Below are 22568 nucleotides of genomic sequence, written 5' to 3' on the forward strand. Positions count from 1 at the left end.
TCAAGAAAGTGAGAGAAAACGGGAGAGTCCTGAGAAAACCCACGCACACGGTGTTTGTCCCTCACGAAGGTCACTTGGCACGAGCGCCAAATCCAAATTATTTAACTTCAATGTATTTAGTATTCGCAAGTAGTTGAATCCAACTATATAAGGTTGGGAATCGAATGAAATAGATATAACGTACACGTTGAGTAATGATAATAAATGTAACATTATTCAGCTGTGGTATGTATTTAGCTAAATAATTTAAAAGAAAAGTGCATCTACTGAAGCCTGTACAGGGAATAGACTGGCCATTCTCAGTTTTTGCCATTTTTAAAATCCGATTGAGGATACGAAGTCATATGATGCATTAAAAATTTGCCAAGTTTCGAAGACTGATTATATTCAGTGAATCACAAGAAAATCCTTTAAACTTAAGAAGAGGATGCTGGGTATAGTCTAAATCAATGTTGTGTGACTAGAGGTAACGATGTTCGTGTATTCGTGAGCCTAACGACAGAGCACAACCAAGCCCCTTTTCGAAGTGAAATGAAATGAAATCTTTTAGTTTTATGTCCCCTGGTTATGGCGTGTAAGCTAAAGAGACTGATGATGAGAAACGAATGAAATGGTGGAGTGAAGAAAGTGGGAGGGAAACTGGATGCTTGCCCACCACAATGCCCACTTAGCGTGAGCTGGGATGGAACCAGAGATCTACACAGAGCTGAACACTCTACCACTCAACCACCGTGGCTCCCAACCCTCTAATCAGGGGCGGATCGAAGGGGCGCTATCGCCCGACCCCCAGAAGAGGAAACAGTTTCTTATTTTATATATAAATAAAACCCACCACAGAGTTTGGAGCTCTTAAAAGCAGCTCTAAGTAGCAGTATTACGACCAAACGCCCATCTCCAGAAATCCGTCCTGGATCCGCCCCTGCCTCTAATCGAAAGCTTCGAACAAAACGTTTCAAATTAATGAAGTGATATTTCTTGTTTATTAGTTCACTAATTATCAGTAACGCGTATGCATCTATGGGAATACTACCCTCGTTATCTTACCCCTGCCGCTCTTACCTGCCAGGTAGTTGGTGAACACTTCAAATTATAAGCCCATAGACATGCACGTAGGCTGCCCTTTCATCTAATAGATTACAAGTCCTTATGGCTTCTGTTGCAACCAGAAGTGGTAAAAATATACTATTTTTGTATTACTATAAAAAAAAGTGAGTTTTTATGTAGCTTCAATCACCTTTATCATCCTACTGAAGCAGAAATGGCTGAATTGAAATTGACCGCAATTTCAGGTTTCAAAAATGGTAATTAGCCATTACCATAGAGCAGAAACGATAATAGAATGAATATGAGATAAACTTCGAAGAAGGAAATGAGGAAGGGACAGGAATAATAATAATAATAATAATAATAATAATAATAATAATAATAATAATAATAATAATAATAATAATAAGTAAAATCCTTTTCATTTAAATGTTTCTACAGTCTGTCTATTCACCATCCGTAATTATTCCACTATATTAAAATAACTGATACAGCTAACCAATAGTTCCCCCAATTAATTTTATATGAATTACTGTAATTTGCAAACTTCTGACAATAGTGTCACTTTATTCATCCCTCCAGTAAGCTGTTAGTGGGGGGGGGGTATTTTTCGTCCAAAAATATTAAGCGGAGGATAACTCACCCCAAGTCCCGAGGATTTTGCACCATGATAGTAAAAGGGAAACATGTGTTTGATAGTCACCGTACCAAGAAATGTTCCGTCTGCATTCTACTATTTCTACGGAAAACTTAAGTGGTAGAAATCTACTGCTACTCCCGATTTTAATACTGACCAATGGTAAAAGAAACTTTTACGGATGTGAAAAGCAACCCTCAGAAAACAGATGTTTATTTAACAAATTCGAATATCAAGTTTTATTTGGTGCACGGATAGAAATTGAAACCAATACAATTCCGAGCTTTATATAGTCCGTTTTCTACACTGAATATCATACATTAAAAAAAAATGTTGGTTGGATTGGGAAAAAAAATTAAATATCTATTTTACGTCCCACGGTTATGACGGCTAGGCTAAAGGAGACTGATGAGAAATGAATGGAATGGTGGAATGAATAAAGTGGGAGGAAACTGAAGAACTCAGAGAAAACCCACTGTGTTTGGCTAGAGCTTAATGTTTCGTTCGACACAAACCATATGAGACGTGAGTCTACAATTTAACGTGGGATCCGAACCGTATGAAATCCCATGGGGATTCGAACCTGGATTTCCTGCGCTGCTGAAGTAAAGTATGTTTAACCAGTAACACGGAGATAACAAGAATGAGCAAGGCACATTAATTGCATGGATTATAAACACAGGTCTACATATGGCTCTACGTACTTTACGATTCGTAGGAAAGTAACTGTGAGTAACGCAAGAGAGTAGTAGGTGAAAGGATAATATAGAATAGGAACTTAGGTGATAATCTTGACTTGATTGGTTCTACATTTAATTAAAAGCAACGGCAAGAAGTTTTTTTCTGCGAAGTTAAAACTTCGGCTTTTTTAAATTATATAGATAGTACTGCTATACTTTATATTATCGTACGAAATAGTTTTTTCTTTATTGTGTTCAATTAAGCTGTACAGTGGAAATATGCAAATATTAATAAGATCTGATTTTTTACCTACCCATGTAGCACAGAGAACATTCTTGATACCGGGATGTGCCACTTTTGCTAATGGATACCTCGTGTGTGAAATATGGAAAACAGAACGACGTCTAAGAAAGCAAATATTGATTCTTCACAGGTAAATCTTCTCTCCCTTAGCCTAAAGGGCATAATCATGAGATGTTAAATTGGGAGATTTCATTTCATTCCATTTTTAACGATTACATCCTATTAAAAAAACGAAATAAAGTATTTCAGTTTCACATCCCACGTTTATGCCTATTATGCTCATGGAAACGGATGATTATAGCAAGTGAATGTGGAAGAATCTGGTGGAATGAGAACATGGAAGGAAACTAGAGTGCTACAAGAAAACCCATAGACACAATGTTGTCCACCACAAACTTAATTGGCTGGGGATCGAACCAGAAACCCCGCTTCCCAGGGGCAAGTGCTCTACCACTGAGCCACCTTGCCTCCCTTGATCCTATTGAAATTCAAGGAAAGTTTCGTAGATAATTCCTTTATTTATAAAGTTTGTATTACAAGCTTTAAAGTTTCGGAAGTGGTATGGAGCTTGTGAGACGTACGAAAAACGTCCCGTAAATGTGCACTGTACTGTATGAATAAATTAACCTTTAATTCAAAAGTTTCTAGCAACATGACTGAGACACTACAGCATGTGCTTTAAAGTTAACTTAATTCATGTGCTTAGAATTACTGTATGACAGATTAAAAACAGATTACATTTATAGATATCAGAAAAAAATTCTTGCTAGACAAATTCCTAAATGGCACAGCAAGAAAATATAATTTAATCAAGTTTTCAATAACGATTACGAAAATAATTTCTTTTTTCTTTATTTCCTTACTTCATAATGCGTTTATTTCCTTGAAAAATAAAAAGGAGACTATCATTAAAGTGAATCATCCTGAATTCGTGGAATGAGAATGTAGGAGGAAAAAGCGAGAACCCGAAGAAAACTCAAATGCAGTGATGAGCATCACAAATTTGCTTCACTGAAAATCGGGTCCTCGTGTCAGATTTAACCGCTCTACCATACTGAACCACCGAGTCACCTATGTTTCCTTGGAAATTAAACATTGCAACAATATTAACACAAACTATTACTTAGATATATGAATCTTTAATTTGAAGCAGAACATTTCACTAAATTCTGGACCAAACTATTTTTAAGTGCCCCCCCTCCCCAAAAAAAAAAAAGAAAAATGAAATGAAATCTTTGAGTTTTACGTCCTACGCTTATCCCGGCTAGGCTAAAGGTGACGGTGATGATTAGAAATGAGTGAAATGAAAGTGGGAGGAAACTGGAGAACCCCGAGAAAACTCACGAGCACGGCGCGAGCTGGGATCGAACCAGGGATCCCGAGCACCGGAGGTGAACGCTCTACCACTGAGCCACCATACCCCCCCCCTACTCAAAGAAAAGACGTCTGATAACCCTAGGTGTCATACATAGCACTGAGCAATGACATTTTTAATTTAACCGTTCAACAATTACAGCGGTAGTTTTATAGAGTAAGACAGAACGATAATAAGTACACGTGAGCAGGCGCGAAGTCAGAATTTTTTTTCGAAAGGGGTCCATTTTTGGAAGGGGGTATCCAATACGTCTATGTAGTATTTAACCTGTGTGTTTCTGTACCCGATTTACTGCCACTAATATTCTCAGAAAAAAATAACAGAACTAGATTATTTTCATAAGAAAAGAGTATACAGATGAGGTGTAAAATCAAATCGTCAGGCTCATCAATCATTTCTCTGTTAAACAAGTATAGTTATATTAAGAAAGTGTACAAATCTTAGTAGAGTTACGAACTTTGGTGGGAGTCCGGACGCGGATGTGGTGAAGAATCAATGACAAATTAAATCAGAAGTACCATAAACACTGTGTTACTTAACTATTATATCCTCAAGCAGGGTTGCCAAATAAAAATAGTCAAAATAAGGGACAGGTTGACGAGTTTCAATGAGTATTACGGGAAGAGTTTTGATAAACATGATCTAGTGGTAAAAAAAAAAAAAAAAATGAGTCAGGCATCAAATGAAAAGGGTAATCATTTTAGACTGAAAAAAATATTAAAGTCTGAACTAATACAAAGAGTTATTATAAGAAGAAATAGGTAAATCTTACTTTTAAAGCACTGGATTTAGTTTACTTAAACTTTCTTCAAAAAATCGTACTTCACGCTTAACTGCACTTATAATCATTTTCAAATTACGAATGTTCATTAGGCTGTCGAAAAACTGAGCTTTCATCAATTGAGCAGAACACTATTTCTTGTGTCAATCCATTTCAAATTCATATGTGAGAAAACTCTTTCCACAAATGAATTTGACGGTGGGATGCTTAGGAAAATGGAGACGACCTTAAATAAATTTGGCAGCTCAGAGCTTTTCTGGAATAGCATTTGCCATTTCTGCCCACGCTCATGACGACTCATTAAAAACTATGAGCTTTAAAGTAGTTATCTGAGGTAAATTTGTCATTTGGGCAAAATACGGGACTTTTGCCGTCCTGTATCTAATCTCCCCGGGACAAAACCAGAAATAAGGGACTGTCCCTTAAAATCCGGGACATTTGGGAACCTTGTCCTCTACTAATCAAGAAATATCATGTTGTATTATATTCACACTATAGCAGATTTATAAAGAAAACTGGCATAGAGAGCTTAAAAGTTTCTATTACTATTGTAATTCTCATATTAAAATGGAGATACATATTGTTTTCAAATAACGATTGATAGACGTTAGATGCCAGGTTACTTTTACGCATATAACAAGTGATTATATTAATACCTTAAAATATCTTTAAAGAAACTTACCTTATTTAAAAGTGAAGAAATAATTACAAAAAGGACAATAAATTAAAAAAAATGAAGCAAATGCGAATAAATGTTGAAGAACTCACTAAAACATTGAACACGTTCTAACTCTTCAGCTTCATTGTGAAGCGAACGGTCTTGAGTAACGAGGAAGATAATACTGAATGAAAGACATTGGTAATCTCCCGAGTCTGCCTAGAAGGCGCTTTCATTCCTAGACAAACATTTCAACAGTGTGCATTGGGTCAAATGTATCAGGAGGATGAATCACAAAAGGCGTAAACAAAACTTTTTCTGTGTGAAGGGCATCAAACAAATGAATCAACATTCTACGTCTACTCAATACAAACAAGACTGACAACCAATCAGGAGGAGTACTAGTACGTATGTAGAGATTAGCTTACGAAACTGTGTAACGTAACTGAATACTAACCAACTTATGACAAGTTAGATTATACATAGTGGTGCAGCTACTATAAACGAGTGGGAACTAGTTCTTCGTAACAAGATTAATTCCATTTTTATAGTTATTTAGGATGTTTTGCAGTTGTTCCTTAAAATTCTATTTCAGTTCATGTTTATATCAAATTGTTTCTAAGAAGGATAAAAACGATATTATTTTTCAATTTACTCATAACCTTTCGCTGGTCGAGTTGCTGGGGCACGCGTTTTTCGTGCACGTAGACCTAAGTTCGATATCTGGTAGGAGAGCATTGAACGCATTACGATGGTTCGAATTCTTCTTTACACTGTAGGCTCACGTCTCGCATAGGCTCGGTGCTAAAAAAAAAAAAAAAAAAAACGGACGCTAATCTTCAGTAGATATGTAAACAAACATTAACCATATATCAATGCCATAACGAATGGGATAAGTTCGGCCTCGTCCACAATCTAGTGTTAAAAAGAGTGCTTTGCTGATTTGTATTTACGTTCTTCGCTAGTACAGGAAGAGATATAGGGCCTTATGCAGATTCGCTCTGACTCGTGTTTAGTGCCAGACTAAAGAGTTCGACTAACATACGTATGTTTCCTACAATAGTCAGGTCTTTAGTATGACGCTAATCATACGTCAAAATCATCGGCGCAAATCTGTCTTCAACGTTGGGGGAGGGACGGATAAGACCATTCCCATTCCCATATATATATACAGAGGGGGGCTATAGCAGCTATAGCCCCACCTCTTGACGCTCAGGTATACATTGGATAAAATGGGCTCCAATCCTGCTTTACACTGGATAAAACTGCAACCTATGGTTTAGCCCCTCCCTTGATCATATCCTGGATCCGCCACTGTCAGCTTTCTTTTGTGAACGCAGCATTGGACCTCCAGGTTCCATAGGCTATAGAGTTAGTTAGCTTACGAAGCATGAGTAGATGCCTAGGCTGATACTACGAATAGATGAAATGCGCATTTACTGAAAAAATGGGTTCTACTGACATTGGATAGTCTATATACTCTTCGTGTGCTAGGGCCTAGGGGAGAGAAGGAGATAAGATTTCATATCAGGTTACGTCACACACAGTCGCATGTCTTCATTTTCATTGAAAATGGAAAAGCCAAGAGAAACAAATTTCATCTCGCTTTCCTTTGTGGCAGTCGAACACAAATCATCACACTTATCTGCAAAAAACACCTTTCAAATCGGATTATTGGGAGATCCTCCAGTTCTAATGTTGGGGGGGACATGTCTCCCCGTTTTCCCGGAGTTTGTGCCCGTACCTACAGCTGAGACAACTTTCCAGCATGAGGAGAGGGGCATATCCTCCTCTGGCATTTATTGCAATTTGTGCCCAAATAGCGGAAGTAGAATTAATGCATATTGGTGAAATTACTAAACGCACTGCAGCACGAAGTTCAGTTTGAAATACTACAGAATACGATTCTTTTTTTAAAAATGGAAAAGCCTAGAGAAATCAATTTCATCTTACATTCCTTTGTGGCAGTCGGACACAAATAATCATACTTATCCCAAGAGGCGCTTTTTAAGTCAGATTATTGGGGGGGACAATTCCCCCAGGTCCAAGATTGGGGGGACATGTCCCCCTCGTCCCCCCGGGATTTGCGCCAGTGGTCAAAATGACTCTGCATAAGACCAATAGGGCCTTATGCAGAAACATTTTGACTTATGTTTAGCATCATACTAAGGGCCTGACTACTGCAGGAAACGTATGTTAGTCGAACTCTTTAGTATGACACTAATCATGCTTCAGAATAATTTTGCATAAGGCACATAGGGCCTTATGCAGAGTTGTTTTGACGTATGATTAGTGTCATACTAAAGTCCTGACTACTGCAAGAACCATATGTTAGTCGAACTCTTAAGTATGGCACTAATCATGCGTCAGAACGACTCTGCATAAGGCCCATAGAGTTTAAAGTGGGATTTGAACTAGTGGAGTGCGTTTGAACGCTCAAACACACACCCTCGTCCAGTGGAGGTACGCTCACTAACCACTGTACCAGCGAGATGGTCTTAGGGAATTGAAATAACATTCTTGATAGTGAGATATCCATGGAAATGTTGTTTTATAAATTATTCGTCTATATAAAATTAAATCCTTCAGTTTAACATCCCAGGATTAGACCTATGTCCTTTAGGCTAAGGGAGACAATGATTTACCCAAGTGAATGATTATGGAATAATTGGTGGAATGAATTGTGGGAGGAAACTGGAGTACCGCAAGAAAACTCACGGACACAATGTCCACCAGAAACTTACTTGGCCGGGGATCGCACGCACCAGAGGTACAGGCTCTACCACTGAGCACCGTACTCCCTTGTTCGTGTGTAGAATTGAATTAACTCTCTCTAATTACTGCTATGGTCTATGGAACCCGGAGATTCAATGCCGCGTTCACAAAAGCTCTCCAGTGATTTCTATTCTTAGCTGAGTGGATTCAGTTTCTAGTTTGTATTCCTATTTCTACGAGATCCATCTTAACCCTAGAATGGCAAGCATGTTAAGAGAAGCACTATTGGAAGCATTAGTAAATATTACGACTATATTATAAAGTCGAATTTGGGTAAGGTTATGAAAAAAAAACTAAATATTTTATACATATTCTGAAAGTTTATTTAGTACTCAATAAGACACTGTTGCTATATGACCTAAGTAAAAGAATATATTGTACAAATATTTCAATATAAAAAAGTATTACATAATGATGAAGAAAATGTAAATGAAAATATATGTAAACTAAATATATGTTTAACTTGACAAATTATGCGTAATTTGCTCAAAATTACTAACTAGAGTAATAATACTAAGTCTTAGACATAAATTAGTGATATAACTTGGAAACATAGTACGCAAAGTCTACATTTGAAATTTAACTTTCTTCCGTGCATACGACACACACTATACCTCGATGCTCGGCGCAAAACGGCTGTCGGCATTGATCACAATAGTTTGCAGTGATGCGTCTTTTTTGATAAGGACAAATCTTGCATATTGTCCTTTTGTTTTCTTGCCGGGGAATAGCAGGGACCTCTTTTGGAAGGCGCAGAACTTTGGTTATCATTGCCCTAATGGACCGTTGGATTGTTGGCAAGTTTCGCCTCCGCTCCAGCCAGGGAGTTAGTAGCTGGGTGTGGAGCTCACAGATATATCTCTTTCTTGATACTGGTTTTTCCTTCTTTGTTCTCAAAATCTTATTTCGTATGACCCAAGAATTTATGCCAGCAATGATTAGCATGCCAAAGAACACACAAAGCGGTCATCGCTTTGTCTTTCTTGAACATGATGTTGTGCTGCGCATCTGGTCGAGTGCATCGACACCCCCTTTTCTTTTCCTTTTTGGCCAAGTGTCTTCAAACTCATCGTCAGATATCAGTTCATCTGACGACGGTTCATAATCATCTGACCCAGAATAAGTCAAAATGTTATCATGATGTAATTCACTGCCACTTTCTTCGGATTCATCACTAGATGTTATTGGAGACTCATCGTCTAACAATTTGGCTATTTCAGAGGAACTTAACGCCATCTCCTGCCTAAAAATATGGGATATTTAAAACGTTTTGACTGCACAACCACCAAAACAAAATAGAAAAGTTAGTTAAGAAAAAGTAACACTACTGGCAAGCATTCGTAATTTTCACGACTACGCCCCCAGATCAAGGGTAAGGAACGGACTCTAGCGGCAGCCGCCACCACACTGACCTTGAGACAGCACGGGGCGGGAATAGCCGGACTGTCAGAGTTGTCAACGCAACAATTAATTAGTATCCGCCAAAAGTTTAACGCGCTTCGTAAAATTTACGAATGCTTGCCATTCTAGGGTTAATACTGTCCTCCCATCTGCGCGTAGGTCTTCCTAATGTTCGTTTTCCAATTGAACTTCCAGTTAAACTGAAAGCGTTCCTATTTCCATTCTGGCTACATTACCTGCTCACCTAAGCCTTCTGCACTTGATGACCTTAACAATGTTTGGTAAACGGCATAAATTATGTAGCTTCTCGTTATGAAGTGTCCGCCGTTCCCCATTCCATTCCTCTTGGGTTCGAATATTCGTCTCATGATCTTATTCTCAAATTCTTTCAGTCTACGTTCTTCCCTCGGGGTAACCGACCATGTTTCAGAACCATACGAAACAAGCAGGCATGATTATCGTTTTTATATATTTTAAGCTTCAAATTGGTCGACAGAGTTCGCGACGACAAGAGATTTTGAACTGAAAAACAACGCGAATTTCCTGCTCTTAGTCGACATTTAATTTCTTCATTAATATGGTTTTGGTCTATTAACATTGATCCTAGATATTTGAAAGTATCAATTTTATCGAAAGTATAATTTGGTCTTTGACTTGGATCTAGTTGTTTGAAATAGTTCTGAGTAGTGACGACGCTAGAGGAGGGCCAATGAGTCGAACACTCGCATGTGGGCTTCGTCCACCCCCGACTGCCCTGAGATATGTTGTAATGTAGGTCAAGTAATACAAAACTATTATTTTCGGTATACATGAGATCCCGGCGGGAGCTCATGTGGTTCGGATTCCACGTTAATCAGTAGGTCCACGTCTCATATAGCCTCGCTGCTGAACGGGACGTTAAACTCAAAATCAACTCAACTCAACTCGGCATACATGAGAGTAGATGCTCCCCAAAAAAGGTCTCTGCTTCTCAGCTTGCTCCCCCTTCCCCCCGGCTGATTGCATGAGCTCGTATTTGCATCACTCTGACCACAATTTAAAACTAAACATGGGTAGACCTAAAGAACAAATTACATTATTTCCATTTATGTAATTGTTCGAAACGTTTGAATACATTTGGTTATATGTTCTTCAATTTTCGTAAATTGTGTATGATTTAGAATCATAGTAATTTTAAATTTACATCAAGCTTTGCAGTTACTGGTGCGTTTATATCAAGATCAGTGGTGACTCTTGAGGGAAGTTACGTTGAAAAAATCATTACTACTAATTATGAGAGAAGAACTTACGAAATGTCCTTATGTCCTTATAATTTCATTTAAAAATTAGGTAAGATTTCTCGTCTTTGCTTGTACTTGTAAAAATGTAAATTTATCGATAGATTTCGATACTGCTCACAAATGTGTTTAACTACTTGGTAAATAAGTAAAATATTTATCGATGTGAGTTCCTCATGAGCCAACACTTGACAAGCTGCACGTTAAAGATATTTTAAAATTACGAAATTTATCAGAAAATGGAACGCTAAAAGAAAAATATGCACGCAGTATTGCCTTGCTTTACTTACATTTTACGTACTTTTTATACCTGTGGAAGGCACGGTTTTAAAATTGTAATCTACCTGGAACATTAATCGGCTCGGAAGACTCGAGTTAAATTAACGGAGGGAGCTCATGTGGTTTGGATTCTACGTTAAGCTGTAGGTCCACGTCTCATTATAGCCTCTCTGCTGAACGGAATGCTAAGCTCTAATTGACTAACATTTTTTTTTAATCTTAAGCTTACTAGACTTACCCATTTCTTGGGATAAGCCTCGAATTTTATGATTTTAAGTCAATATCCACATACTCCGTGACTGGTTGAAAAAGTTTTTTTTTTTTTTTTTTTTTAAGAAAATCTCGCAACCTTATTTTACCTAGGGGTGTTCGATAAGGCTGAGGACCTATCGAACTTCGGGAGTGAAAATTTATCGCGTTGTCATCGGTTGCTCGAAACCGTTCGAGTATTTGAAATTATCGAAGTTTCGGGAATTATCGAAATTTCGAGTAGTATCGAAGTTTCTGGTATTATCGACATTTCGAGTATTATCGAAGGTTTGGGTATTATCGACATTTCGAGTATTATCGAAGTTTCGGGTATTATCAAAAGTAGTGATGAACAGTTCGGTTCCTTCACCTCTCCAACGATTTCTTCTTGCAGCCAAACTAGTCAAACAACTTTTTTCATCTGATAAGTTATTGCAAAGTTCTATTTGTCGAAATCATATGTAAAATTAATTTTCTGCCTACCCCGTTATTGGCGCAATCGGCAAAGTGACTATTAGTAGACTAATGTTGTCTTGGATTCCAATTCCATTCGGGTGATGTATGTTTTCTGTTCCTCTTTCTCTCTTCTGACAGACTACTTAAGCCTTGTACAGATCTGTGGGGAAAAAACTTTTCCTTCACTACATTGCTAAGGAGAGAAGTTTTAAAATGAACACTCTGCATATATGTAATACATATTATATACAACTATGATAACCTCGAATACATCGTTTCTTTCGAACACTCCGATAATCCCGAACTTTTCTAAATATTCAAGCGACTCGACAAATGCGATCATATTGATATATTTCTGTATTTGCTGCTTTCAAACAATTCGAGACTCTCGAACAGTTCGAGTGTCTCGAAGTTGTCTAATGTTTTTTTACATTTCGGGAGTCTCGATCATTTCGAAAGTCTCAAACATTTCAGGAGTCTCGAAAGTTCGATAATTCGATAAACTTAAAATTCTTTATCGATGAAACGGTTTTGAAATTTTATCGAATTGTTATCGATTACTCGATTATCGGAACAGCCCTAATTTTACCTTGCATTATCTATCTGCTACATCTAGATTCTCAATTTATTTTCTTTTTAATTCTTGAAAATTTGTTTCAAGGAAAGGAAAAGGTTATGTATTTTTGAATTGCATTCCCAATTCGAAGGGAAACAAATATTCTGATCAGTCTAGAGTGGTTTGAGACCATTTTCTTTATCATTTTTTTTAATCCATGGTTTTCAACACGTTTAAGCGTAACTTATTCTTTCAAGTGATATTTCTCCCATTAATATCATTCACCATATCCGATAAATTGATCTGGGAACCTTCAGTAAAAAAAGCAACTACGTTTTTGTAACAAATTTGAAAGTAAAAGAAGAGTGGAAGTATGTACGCTTTACTTGATTCAAATTCTGAACTACTTCGTGCTAAGCGGTTAGCGTACGCTCCTTTGGCGTGGGAGGCCCGGGTTCGATTCCCGGCAGAAGCGCATGTGGTTCGGATTCCTTGTTAATCAGAGGTCAACGTCTCATATAGCCTCCCTGATGAACGGGGCGTTAAACTCAAAGTAAACTAAAAATTGATTCAAACTCGTTATGTTTATCAGAGGTCACGGTGGCTCAATAGTAGAGCGCTAGGCTCTGGTGCGTGATGTCCCTAGTTCGATTTCCGACCAAGTAACTTTATGATGGACAACATCGTGTCTGTGTTTTTTTCTCGAGGTACCGGTACTTCCGTTTTCTCCCACATTCTCATTCCGCCGATTCTTCCATCATCATTCACTTGCCTTAATCATCCGTCTATCTTAGGCTAAAAAAGGGAAAAAACTTGGGACGTTAAACTAAAAGATTTCATTTTCGTTGTGTTTATGACTAGTGTCTAAAACAGGCAGTTCCTCCAACTGGCCGTTATATGTCGTGGAGCAAAGGTTTTGCAATCAGATCGGAAGAAGGACTGTGAGAAGATCAAGCGCAACAAATGTGGGGAGGAGTCTAGGTAGGGCGATTTGAATAAAACAAATATTGACAGTGTATTACTAATCGTGGATTCATGACTGGCGTATCTTCAAAACCAGCGACTACCCCATTGATGTTCTTACCCTGTTATCACTGTAGGTGTCAATGCTAGGTATTACGCATACTCCTTCTCTCTAGCTCCTCCGTGGCTAAGCGGTTAGCGTAAGCACCTTTGGCGTGGGAGACCCGGATTCGATTCCTGGTGGGAGCTCATGTAGTTCGGATTCCACGTTAATTAGTAGGCCCACGTCTCATATAGCCTCGATGCTGAAAAGAACGTTAAACTCAAAATCAACTCAACTCCTTCTTCTCTCTGTTTAATTTACTGAGTAGAAAAGCAACATATTGTGACATCACAAGCATTCAGTTCGAAATGATTGGAACAAAACAGTGAAGTTATAGCCCAAAGATTTTCATATTGTCAAGAAAATGGTTTTGTTATGAGGCGAGAAATTTTCTGTCTGGTCTCGAAACCATACGAGACTCAGAAGGAGTACATTTTTAAATTCGAGACAAGACATTTCACAAGTCTCGTGGTTAACACTACTTAATGCAAGTCTTAGATCTCAAAACACTTTTACTGTTACATGATTTACAGTAGAAAATCTATAAACTGATAACGTGATTGTATGGACACAATGAAGAACATTTATTCGTTTAAAGATACGCAAACCACTACATAGTATACTTCAATAATAATTTGAAATGTTGTCATATGACACCCTTCGTAGGCCTCTTGTGACGCGGATGGATTCTGATAACATCTAAATGATTTTTTTTAAAAAAGACATATCTTTTGTACCTAAATTTACACATCGAGACGAGACGAGAAAAGCTTATTTCTCGTCTCGTCTCGTTTTGTGGGTAACATTACAAGAAAGACAAGTAGATTTCGTAGTTTGAAAGACCGTTAGTGGTTTGTCTTCTCTTAAGGGCTACGGAAAATACTCAGCGTCTGAGGGCTTGGTGTGCTGAAAAAGGCACTTCAATAGGAATTCATTCCCGGTGGGAGATCATGTGGTTCGGATCCCACGTTAAGCTGTAGGTGCACGTCTCATATAGCCTCGGTGCTAAACCTGACGCTCTAACTCCAAGTCAAACCCATCAATAGAAGTTCATTTTTTTTCTATGATGGTTGACAACTCACTAAAAGGAAAAAATAATGTTCTATGTACCCCGTTTATTCTATTCTGTGCCTCTGGTTCATTGTGCTCCAAATTTTGAACATATAGGGCTCAGTGGTAGAAAGTCTAGCTTTGGTTAGAAGCGTTCCTGGTTCGATACCAGCCCATAGTGGAGAATATCGATCCCGTTAGTTTTCTCAGCGTTTCCCCGTTATCTCCCACATTTTCATATTACCGATTATTTCATAATCATTCCCTTCCATTAGTCATCCGTTTCTTTGAGCCTAAAGGGCACGAACGTGAGACGTAAAACTAAAAAATCGTAAACCTTGACTTTAGCAGTGGCGGATCCAGGGGGCGATAGGGACGATCGCCCCCTTCCCCCACAGAAGAGTAAAACTTTCTTATTTTATATATATAAATAAAACCCATTCCAAAGTTTGGAGCCCTTAAGAGTAACAGTATGACAACCCACCGCCCCCCCAGAAGTCGGTCCTGGATCCGCCCCTGAGCAATGGTCGCTCGTGAGTGAAGTCACGTCGATTAAAAAAAATACTTTTTTTTGTATAGCTGCAAGCTAAGAGAAGAAAACTTACCTAATATCCCAAGTTTTGCACACAAATATAAATACATATAGCTTCTATCGATATAACATATAATATTTACAAATGTGACTTTCCTTATGTGCCACCACTTGTCTTTATTCAATCATATTGCTCATTAGTATATTTTCTTTAGAATTAAACTGTGGTAATTATTCAATATTAATGAATTTCCTTCCTAGCATACGAATCTTTTGTTGAAGAATAGACCTACCATATGTTTGATTTCCAATGCAAGTTCACATAATTCGAGTGGATTCCATGTTAACCTTTAGGTCCAAGTCTCACATATCCCCTTTGCTGCAAATGGACGTTGAACTCCAAACCAACCATCTTTCACCTTTGCTTTAAGTGTTTTTTTTAAATGTAATTAAATTTAAATGCTGTACTTACAATCTATATCCATTTATGAGTTCGGGGAAGAGGAGAGAGAAGTCAGCACTATTTGCTAGTGTGAGGACTACTCTATTAAACAAACTATCTTAATTCTTCGTTACATAACTTTACTCATTGGTGGATGACTTTACTTGGGCTTCCGTGAATATACATTACTAGTTTATCTTGTGTCTCAAATGTGATTTCCCTCAAGAGAACGCTCAGGACGTTATATGGACGTTCAAGATTATTGGGATACTAATTAGCTTGACAACTTAAAAGAGAGAGAGAAAAGTAAACTTTGCTACAACTTACAGCTATTATGAATTAATTTTAAAAAGGTTAAGTTTAAAATATTTTATTACATAATACAACTATAAAATGATTGAGGAGTATTCAGAGATTGCAAATTATCTAAAGATAAGTTGATGTTTCTGAATGAAGATTACCTATGAAAAAAGCAAGATAAGCTTTAAGAGTTAAGATTTTAAAATCCATTTTAATAACTGAAGGGAGATATTAGCTCCCAAATTCACTGAACTCAAGAGAAATGAGAAAGTTAAAAATTATACAGGGTGTCTATCGGTCACGAAAGTCATGAAAAAATCACGAAATCAGAAAACGATCATGAAAATCAGTAAAAAGTCACGAAATTTAGCTTTAGGGTCACAATCTGTTTTATCTGTACGAATATAAGTACAGACTGGAAAATTTTATTGTATAAAACGTCAAAATTCACCGACAACAAATGTCTATTGTCGGCTTTAGACGCTACCAAATCGCAAGCAAAGCATGCTTCTATTGCATGCATGAAAATTCGGCTTAATTCACATTCTAATTCGCTCTTGAGACTGTCCTTCAGCTGTTATCATTGAGCAGTGGCGATGCAAATCGCATCGCATCGCCAAAATCACCTACGCATCTAACCAGTTTATTCAACTGTGAGAAGATACCAACCCTTTATCACTCCAAGGAACAACCTTTGAAAGTAGAGATAAGATAAAGATAAGTGCTGAAGAATATAGGTACTGTTATTAGGTTTTGAATGTTACGAAATATTATGGTTTGATAAAGAAAAGGTCACGAAAAAAGCACGAAATTTCATTTTGGAATTTTAGTAGACACCCTCTTATACCAAATAGGGAGTTCTCGTTTGACTATGTAAACAACTGTAGACGGAACATAAAATCCGAGCTAAGTGCCAAAATGAAAATATTGAGTAAACAGCTCAATCGTTACTTAAGAACTAATGGAACATATAGGCACGCACATTCTTCAGGGTATTATTTGAACTACTTCCACAGTGAATACTAGCCAGTTTTTCATTGAGTAGTGTTCGGCGCATAGACCACATTTTTTTACATTAAACTGCTTTTCCACTTTTGGCACTTAGCACGAATTTTATATTCAGTCTACAACTATTTCGTTCGATAAAAAAGAGCTTTCGAAGAATTGTTATGTAATGGGGCGTTTACACTTAGTCGATTTGCGTTCGATTCAGTTGAATTGACGTCACTTTCAACTTAATCGACCGTGTAAACGGGACTTCAATTTAATCGCTTGTTGATCGAAGGCGACTAATCTACTGGCAACTGAATTGAAAGACGTTCTATTTTTTTCTGCTATAACACCGCAAATTGTACCAATTACTGCTTGCTTGGACATCTTTAAAATTGCCAGTCGATTTCGAATCGACCAGAGGAGAGTGATGGGGCGTTTACACTTAGTCGATTTGCGTTCGATTCAGTTGAATTGACGTCACTTTCAACTTAATCGACCGTGTAAACGGGACTTCAACTTAATCGCTTGTTGATCGAAGGCGGCTAATCGACTGGCAACTGAATTGAAAGACGTTCTATTTTCTGTGGTTGAAATAATTGAACACATCCATTGATCTGATTCGGCCTAGTTGCTTCGATTTAGTGGCAAATGCAGCGAGTCGATTTAGTCGTGCGACTAAATCGATTTAGTCATGCGACTAAATCGACCAAGTGTAAACGCCCCATGAGTCGACAAGCAGCATTCAATTTCGGTTGAAACAATTGAACACATCCATCGATTTGATTCGGCCTAGTTGCTTCGATTTAGTCGCAAATGCAACGAGCCGATTTAGCCGTGCGACTAAATCGACCAAGTGTAAACGCCCCATAAAGCATATTAGAAAGCAAGATTCGGTTAAACTTTGCGTTTTCAATGTAAATTTTGTAACTAAAAGTAGGGTTGGGGGATACCGTAGCTCAGTGGTAGAGCGCTCACCTCTAATGTTTCGATTCCAGATCATGTGAGCTTTTGTAATGGGCAACATCGTGTCCATGGATTTTCTCGGGCTTCTCCCGTTTCCCCATTTTCTCATTTCAACAGTTTCCTTTCCCTTTCATTAATCTTCCGAGCGATAACTGTAGGTCTTTAAATTAGAAATTTCATATCATTTTACTTGTTTGCAAACTAAAAAAATAGAGATAGGTTTTATTTATTGATTGATTGATTGAACAAATTCCCAGATACAGCATAACTTTGCCATTTTACACAGGGAAATGTTAACAACAGATAGAAAAAAAGACAAGACAACAATAACATAGAACAGTATCAATAAAGAGTGTAAAAGTAATATTATTCCGTCAAAACTCGTTTAATTGCTCTTTCAAACACTGGGTAGCTCAAAAAAATAAATAAATAAATAAATAAATAAATAAATAAATAAATAAAAAATGTCCACATTAGTTGTTACTTGATTATAACAGTTTGGTATTATGTAAAAAAGATACCTCTGTATAATTGCAAACCTAGGACGGGCAGGATGCAATAAATAGGTATTCCGGGTGATGCGGGAAGGGACACTTAAGGATAGTTCCTGAAGTAATATTTCCGAAGGTTTTCTTATTTGAAAGAGAAAAAATGAAAGAAAATGTCACGGATTTCTTCTGTAAACTATTACCGTTCAGAGCCTTTTCAGCACATCAAGCACTGCAGCACTTCAGCGCTTCATTGCTTGTAGAAAGATTTTTTTTTTTTTTTTATTTGTACTGTTCTGTATTTTTATATCTTGTAATTTTGTGTTGTAAACAGTTAAAATCGATCAATAAATGAAACCTGTAACCCTCTACCAATGCAAACTTTAAATATATAAATAAATACTCATGCACCAAGAGAAGGCGTTACCTTCTTAGGCCTGCCCATCTTCAGAGAGATTGAAATTGCATTACAAAAAAAAAAAATATAAAAAAGAAAATGATGGAAAAATCACTCAGATATGGATCTGTATGGTTCAGTATTTCGTTATTTCAGTATGATTCAGTATTTTGGTTTTCGTTATGGTTCGGTATTTTCGGTATGGAGTACGATATTCAAATGTACCAATAACGATTTCGGTATATCAGTATTTTTAACAGTTTTTCCACCCTGATATATAGTGTTCTTTTTACCTCTAAAAGTTGATTGATCTCTTTTATATTCCTTAAACTTTAAGAACGAAGTGAAAAGGAATGACACAGTATTGCTAGGAGAATCATCTCTGCCTTCTTTTTAGATTCTGCACTTTTGCCAAACAAACAGGTCGATGGTAACTGGTTTATCGTAGATTAATTACCAGTAGATGGAGAGAAGCATGAGTGGAAGGAGAGAGAGAGATGTTGGTAATTGGAACGAGGGAGAATGGAATGGATGAAAATTGTCACCGCTGACGTCATCCTTCCGCCCCCTTTTCCATCGTGGGAGCTTTTGTGTGTCATTGAAGCATCCAAGATAATAGGCAACCAGCAGCGTTTGCTATCTGTCACATAAAGGGAATAAACTAACCACCTACAGCAGAATATCATAGTGAGATACTTTTTAGTTCACATTCCTAAAGGATATATATATATATATATATATATATATATATATATATATATATATATATATATATATATATATATATATATATATATATATATATATATATTAAAGTACCTGCCAACTTCATTGTAATAATAATAATAATAATAATAATAATAATAATAATAATAATAATAATAAAAGGGAATTTCTAGTTCTAAAAACAGTCAGAAGCCACTATAGTACTATATATTATACATACGTAAATGGTTGAAAAAAGATATAAGTGATGATATGAAAACGGATACATGCTAATTGGATACATTCATGAAAATTGTAGGATTGTTCAAATTTCATAAATTGAACATACAATGGAAATATTCCAATATTATAAGTGTAACATAAACTCAAACTATTTGCTGAGCAAAACAATATATTCAGCAGTGGCGGCTAATGTTAGTGTTGCAGCGTTGAGCAACGACCAAAAATTTTCAAGAAAAAAATATTAGCAGTTGTAGTAAAGAAGTGAAGAATGTTACTTTCTATCACTCCTTTACATACCTTAAATAAAATATATTTTAGTTCTATAACAATAAAATCAATTAATCCGTTTTAAAAAGCAGAAAACAATCCGTTAGAGAATCTCTAATTTATGTTGCGTTGCAGCGAGCAAACAACGACCAGATTTCTACAACACGGACATTGGAACAAATGCTAAATAGTTTTTCCCTTATTTCAGGAGTTAAAGAACCTGGTCGCGCAACGCGGGAAGGTTTTCAGTGAACGAGAACACTTTTCGCGCTAAATGAGATTTCTGAATATTATTTCGCTACCAGTTAACAAGTGGCATTCATTTTTATGGATTCATAATTATATTTAAATTATGGAATTGTGCTGAAGCAAACCAATATAATAATACATTTAAAAAAAAAAAGATGATCGCAGAATTACAAAATAAGGAAGAAAATATGTAGTAATGCAGAAAACAAATGAAAACAAACACGCATTTACAATTTAATTATTAGTTTATATAGATAATGAAGACTTCTTGTACAGTAATTTTTAAACCAAATAATAATAAGCCAATATATAGTATATTTCAAGAATTATTAATATGATTTCTTCATTCCTGAAGACAGCGAAATTCGTTGAACAACAATCTGGGTGCTTTTGCTTCTGACAAGTATTGTAGAAATTCTAGTAATCCTTTGAACCTGAATTGATATAATAAAAAATCACATTTCTGCTTTCCAAAACATTATCCAAACAGACGTTTTATGCTAAAAATTGTAAAGCATCTACCCCCCTCTGTAGATAGTACTTTAGTATATATGTATATCTTCTATAAAATAAACGTATCATATACTTTTGATAGCTTTCCATATGGGAGCATTGTGGTTTAGTGGTAGTGCCTACTTTTGGCGCGTGGGATCCCCAGTTCAATGTCCGGTCAAGTAAGTTTGTAGTGGACAACATCATGTCCCTGACTGTTCTCAACATACTCCAGTTTCCTGCCACATTCTCATCCCATCAATTATTCCTTCATCCTGCCTAAATCGTCCGTCTCCCTTAGCGTAACGGGCATAAACGTGTGACGTTGAACTGAAAGATTTAACTTTCCATATATAACTGTGTAATCCATTGGCCACAATGCATTTGAGACTAGTCAGCAATGCTGCTTGTTTTGACGTTCTTTGACTTTTGACTCCTAATACATGCTGATCCTACATTTAGCGGGTTCCAAAGGTTGCTTTCCAGAACGCATGACATCAATAAGCATTGTTTAGCCTGATGTGGAGGGACTATAGTTTTCCTCTCGCACACTCGTATATATATATATATATATATCGGGAGTTGCAAAATAAGTGTTGGGGGGTGACTCCTGCACTGAGACAAGAAAAAAAGTTCTGTTGAACTTGCGGCTATCGGACATAGTTTCGGATCTACAACGTGCCGAAAGCGTGAGAAAATGACTGTCGGACGCCAATAGTTCGGAAACTATCCAACGTAAAGAGAGCGGGTAAAAAATTCACTGAAAAAGTCATACCTGCTCTATTGAATTTTGCAATCCTACGATGCACGCGCAAGGGGTTTCCCAAAGGAACGTAGGTCGTCCCTGATAATCTGCCAAGTGAAAATTGGTCTAAATAGATATGAATTGGTAGAGCTTCCACTACGTAACAATAAGTCGTTTGTATTAAGTCGATATCTAGAACAAATACAAAATGGCGGACACCTTCATGCCCGTTGTGTGTGGTTGCATAATCGCCAGGTACGGATGCTGGCCAACAGTGACGTTCTGAGTATTAAGTGTAGCGAATTTGTACTCAAATGCTCTAGAAAGACATCTGGAGTGTCGGTAGAGCACAACACATGAAGCAGGGTGATTCACATGTGTGGAAACACGTAACGAAAAATGCCCAGAAAAAATGCACTCATACTAAGTAAACGTGATTTCAAAGCATCGGAAATGTAAAGAATAGCATCAAGAACATGAAAGCCATAATTGCCAATTCACCAATAATATTCCATCAAGCAGATGCAATATGATGTGCATGGTTGCATACGAATAAGGATGCAACAACTGAGGCTAAGTTGAAATTGTGCAAGGGGACTCACAAAAGAGCTGGGTAAACTAAATGAATGTCACTAGTGGGATCGCATGATCGATATTGAAATGTGGCCAATGTGTGTGTTGATATCAACATGGAGCTAATGGACAAATGTCAACATGTTCCACTACTGCTGGGACACCGTCTCACGTGCGAAAACTAGGAAAATTACGTTGTACATTCGGTCCACTTTTTGGTAGAACGTAACTAGAACACGATTGTATCAATGTCCCTCTTTGTTGTGACATTATCCGACAGTTGACACATGAAAAGAAATCTCTTAATCCATGGTTCAAATTCTGATAGAGCGTGAAAATAAATTTGTATCGTGTCCCATGTCTTACGTACTCGAAATATAGGAAAATACCTTTAGAAATTCGTATCTTACACACAGTGGACATGCCAACACAAAGTCGAGAATGCACCAATTTGGCACATATAACACTACAGCTGGAACACCATACGTATGGAAAATAAAACGATATGAGAAATAGGAAGAAACTTCTTAAAGCTCTGATTGTTTACAACTGTGCAATAGGAGTAACGAAATGAAACGCACAAGCATGTCG

The 22568-nt window shown here is 37.1% G+C and overlaps 1 protein-coding gene and 1 long non-coding RNA gene across 3 annotated transcripts in view; one reads left to right on the forward strand and one right to left on the reverse strand.

Moving 5' to 3' along the window:
- The window catches only part of LOC145680855 (uncharacterized), a 70081-nt gene extending 64240 nt beyond the window's left edge, over nucleotides 1-5841 (reverse strand). Inside the window, exon 1 of one of the 2 annotated variants that reach the window (XR_014130688.1) lies at nucleotides 5590-5841. This is a non-coding gene — a long non-coding RNA (uncharacterized LOC145680855). Of the gene's footprint in view, nucleotides 1-5503 lie in introns of both variants that reach the window. The other variant, XR_014130687.1, reaches the window with a different exon arrangement.
- LOC145680854 (uncharacterized) overlaps nucleotides 5748-22568 on the forward strand; it is a 330508-nt gene continuing 313687 nt past the window's right edge. Inside the window, exon 1 of the mRNA XM_081751985.1 lies at nucleotides 5748-5883. The gene's annotated coding sequence lies outside the window, so the exon portion shown is untranslated. The remainder of the gene's footprint in view (nucleotides 5884-22568) is intronic.

The sequence above is a fragment of the Thermobia domestica genome, chromosome 3 (assembly GCF_964235325.1).
Source record: "Thermobia domestica chromosome 3, izTheDome1.hap1.1, whole genome shotgun sequence".
Classification (NCBI taxonomy): Eukaryota; Metazoa; Arthropoda; class Insecta; order Zygentoma; family Lepismatidae; genus Thermobia; species Thermobia domestica.